Consider the following 4,454-nt stretch of genomic DNA (forward strand, 5'->3'; position numbering starts at 1 on the left):
TATTTTGAGCCCTGGACTGGTTGTGTATCAGACTGCATTGACCATTTTTGTATGAGGTACATATAGTGTCTTATAGTCTTACTTGCATACAGAAAGTTTCAGGATATGCATTTCACTACAATGAAAAATTAATAATTCTGAGAGACTGTGCTGCTAACGTTTTGGGAGATGTTCACCAATGTTTTTATTTTAATAACTGTTGAATTTTGTGGTGTAATACTTGATTACATACTTTCATTCACAGTCAGCAATCAATGAAGTGGCAAAATTATAATGAAGCTAGGATTTAGGAAGGGTTAGAATAGAAGTCTGCCAGGCTTCTTTATCCTGCATAATTTAGTCTCTGTAACTTATGTATATTGAATATGATATATCATCTAGAGCAAGAGGTGTAATACTTCAAAGAAGTCTCATTTCTTCTTTCAGAGAGAAACAGGTTCTACAAAGAATTAGATCTGGATATAGAAATAAGTATTTCTCTATTTTAACCTGTACAGATGCCCCTTGTATGTCCAGAGCGAGTTCTCGGGAATGCCATGAAAGGACATATATCCTCTATACAACACACAACTGATTTTTGCAGTGATTTCTTGATAATGTATGCAGGAACTATGTCTGGTTGTTGCCCAATGCTGTTTAGCGTCTGACAAGCGATTGCTAAATAGGCAGTATGTTTTCTTGAGCTACACTGTTTGTATACCATCAGTTCTCTGATCTAATTCACAGCATAGCTTTACAAAAAGTTATGTTAGTTGAAAGAGAAATACTTCAAAAGAAACAAACTCCTTTTTCTTTCACTGAGTTTGTTTTTTATTGAGATTGGTTCCTTCATTCAGCTCACAGTATAGCCCTGTAATACTGTGTCAATATAACCAGGAATGCGGTAGCTGCAACATGGAGACATGCGTGAAGCCAGTTTTATTGCCACAGATTGCTCAGCCAAATCACAGCCTAAAGCTGAACAAATTACAAATGCCCCAGCACCTAGATGACTTGATGGGTATGAATGAGCTTTTGAACCGCAATGAGTTTCTGCTGAGTCGCACGTATAGCAATGCTGACTGGTGTTTGCTTTGTAGAGTTCTGTCCTTTGTTGGAGAAAACAGTCGGAGCCACATCCGTGGCACAAAGGTAAAGTAGCTTTAGAAGACTGAACTGCAAGTAATTTAGCATACAGAGCCAGTGACAGTTATTAATACATGATTAGATTGCTTGTACCATGCAATTCAAAGGAGGAAGGAAAGTACCTGGTAACTGGTTTCTATATATAGAAAGCAATACAAAAATATTATTTTCAACATATGTTTTGTTCTCAGTCAAGTTTTTGCAATCAGTTTATCCGCATATTGCACTGTTCCCATTGAGACCTACACACCTGTTCCCACAGCAAATGACACAGATGTGCACCATTGTGATAAGATACCAGCTCCCTTTGCCCCTTCTGTGAGCAGATCAACACAGCACTGGAATTAGGAACAAATTAAATAAACCAAGTTGTAGAAGCAAGGAGGAGTAAGCTGAAAGATGTTCAGCATTTGTAAGGAGCCATTCAAAAAAATACCCAGTGCATGAAACACTACCATAAAAGTCCTAGCATTTCTCAAGTTATACCAATAAAGTTATAAAAATTGTTATAGCTATTTTTCACCCTCCTTCATATCTATCTACATTTAAAAAAAACAGAACCTTTGGCAAGATAGTGGTTTGTAGTCGTCTTAAATATTTAAAATCTTTTCTGCAATATAATACGTCTGTGACTACTATCAGTGATGGAGAAGGTAAGAATAAAACACACAAAATGAAGAAGCACATGTAGCACATACTGTGAATTAAGATACATACCCTCTTATTTCTAAAGGAATGCAGAACCAAATCACAAAACTCCATCAAAAAAAAATCGAAACCTTTAACTGTTACTGGAAGTTAGAAACACAGAATGGAAATAGTTCTTACTTTTGCTGGATAGAAATAGTGAAATTTAAAACTAATCTACCTGCAAAACCTTGTTGTTCTTAATTTTTGTAAGTGTAGGGTTTAAACAGTCAAAAAAAAGACCTTATAAAAGAGCTTAAACTCTTATCTACTCTTGACTAGGGTATTATTTGAACTTTGCTAGAAGTTAGTATTATTTGTGTGTTTGCTAAAAGCACCTGTAATTTCTTTTTAAACCTCCTGATCTCCAGCCATGTAATCTGCTTTCTGAAGCAGAAGCTTTATTAACTGCTTGGTCATAAATACCTAATTGTTGAAAAAGTAAGCTCTTTGGTGGTTTCTGGAGAGTTTGGGGGATACTTTTGTTTTACATATAAAATAGAAAATTAAGGTTTTTTTAAAGTCTGCATGTGAACAGTATCAAGTTTTTAGTTGGGTTCTTTTTTAGTCAAAAGATTTTTTTAAACCCATTATATGTAACGCAGTTCCTCATATAGGATAGGCCATATTGCACACAACTTTTTTTTTTTCAAATCAAAAACACATGAAAAATCAGGTGCATATGGAAAGGAAAAATAGTTCTTCCTTTTGAAGATGAATGTATTGCTTCCACAGTTCATGCACAGTTCTAGCGCCCATGAAACTTGAACAGCAATTTCCTAAGGATTACACACTCCTTTCTTATTTAAATGAAATAAGAGATTGGAAATCTCATTAGCCTGATTACATCAGCCAGAAGAATACTACTAGCAGCCGCTTACAGGAAAACCACAACTTGGGTCACTGGCCTGTATGTTGCGTTATGGAATAACCATAATAAGCTATTAAGGTGTAGGGTAAGGAGATACAGTGTTAAGGCATAATCTGTTTCAATTCAATATAGTATTTAAAATGCACTCATTTTTCTGAAACAGTCACATAAGAATTAGTCTAGCACTCAAAGGTTATCTTAGCAAAGGATGTTTTACATTGACTTATAGCCATCTTCAGACATTTTAGTGAGAGATGCAAGATAAGAAATACAAGTTATATCATATGAAGTCCTCAAATTATGGTGAGAGAAAAGCTTTTGGGGGTAGAGATTTGAGTTACAAGTCCATACAAAGTGAGTTTTTTTTTTTATCCTACTTTTTAATAACTGAGTAACTTAAGTTTACCTTTGGGTGAACCCATTGTCCCTTACCGCAGCAGGCGCAAGCCAGTCCCCAAATCATGTTGCTGAGCAGATGCGTTGTGGAGATTGCTGTGCCCACGGATTCTCTGGGGCTTCTTTCACATCACCGCAAATGGTATTGGGGGCGGGGGGACAGGGGGGAAGGTAGGTAGGGCCTCTGTTCTTCACTGGAAGCGTATGGCACATACCCTGTGGACAAGGGTTGTTCAAAAAGCTGGCAGTTCTGTTTTCTTTACATCACTTGCCTCTCAAGTCAGTTTGTCCTGGCTCGGCACAGGAAAGGGGATCGGGTCGCCTTGTTCCGAGTTCTGCCTTCTTGTAAATTCTTTCAGAGAGAGCAACTGAACAAAAATCCTGCATTTTTTATTTGAGGCTCCTTAATGAAAAACAGATCAAGATCAGACAGATCTGTTGTTAACAGATATCATTTCACAGAATCACTATGAAAGCTTTTACAGTTAAATAATAGGTTATTGCTAAAATAAAAAACAAAAACATGTAGTTTTTTTACACAGCTTTACTATATTTCTTTAAAAACTGCATCTGCTTAAAGTTAGGTAGCAAATTAAAAGTCGTTCTCTTTACCAATACCATTTTTAATTTGAGATTTAGTAGTTATTCTAAACAAACCTTACATATAAAAATGATTCACTGTGTAAAATGTTTTGTAGTTCTAGTTGATCAGTACAACCATATACAATTTTTAAAAAATAAGAGTGGATCAGTATCAAATAGGTTGAATAAACATATTCAGAAAAATAAATCATTTTTTGCTGAGGAACTTTGTTAATTTTAATTTTGAAAACAAATTTTTACAAGTTTTATGTGTTAAAATTTTACAGGCATATTGGACTTATTAAAAATACTAAAACTTACTTGAAAAATCTATTTAATTGGCCCTTGAAGGTTTAACTACAAGTTTCTTTTTCGTAATTGTTATAACTCTTCTGAAAAAAAATCTCCTGTCTGATGTAGAGCAAAATACTTAACTCAACTTTATTTCCCTATGACATCAGAAAAGAATTGACTCAAATCTAAAGGTTTTTTGTTGATATTTTTTCTTCTCAACTCAATCCTCATATGTAACAATGGGACTCATTTTCCCAACTGGTTATACAGAGAGTATTTCTGTTTCGTTTTTTAAACGATACATAACCTTCCAAAAACATTCAGTTCACAATCAATGAGATGGTGAGCTGAGACTGATTGTTACTTGATGAACAGGTGTTATAACCACCATCTTTTTAGTGAAAGAAAAAATTCAAGAGCATGTTGTCAGTTCCGTAGTGTTTACATAAATTATTGTGCTTTACCAAAAATACCTTTTTGCTACAAGAGAGCTAAGAAG

The 4,454-nt window shown here is 34.9% G+C and overlaps 1 protein-coding gene across 3 annotated transcripts in view; it reads left to right on the forward strand.

Moving 5' to 3' along the window:
- The window catches only part of CEP89 (centrosomal protein 89), a 40,896-nt gene that overhangs the window by 22,800 nt on the left and 13,642 nt on the right, over window positions 1–4,454 (forward strand). The window lies entirely within an intron of this gene.

The sequence above is a fragment of the Struthio camelus genome, chromosome 10, assembly GCF_040807025.1.
Source record: "Struthio camelus isolate bStrCam1 chromosome 10, bStrCam1.hap1, whole genome shotgun sequence".
Taxonomy (NCBI): Eukaryota; Metazoa; Chordata; class Aves; order Struthioniformes; family Struthionidae; genus Struthio; species Struthio camelus.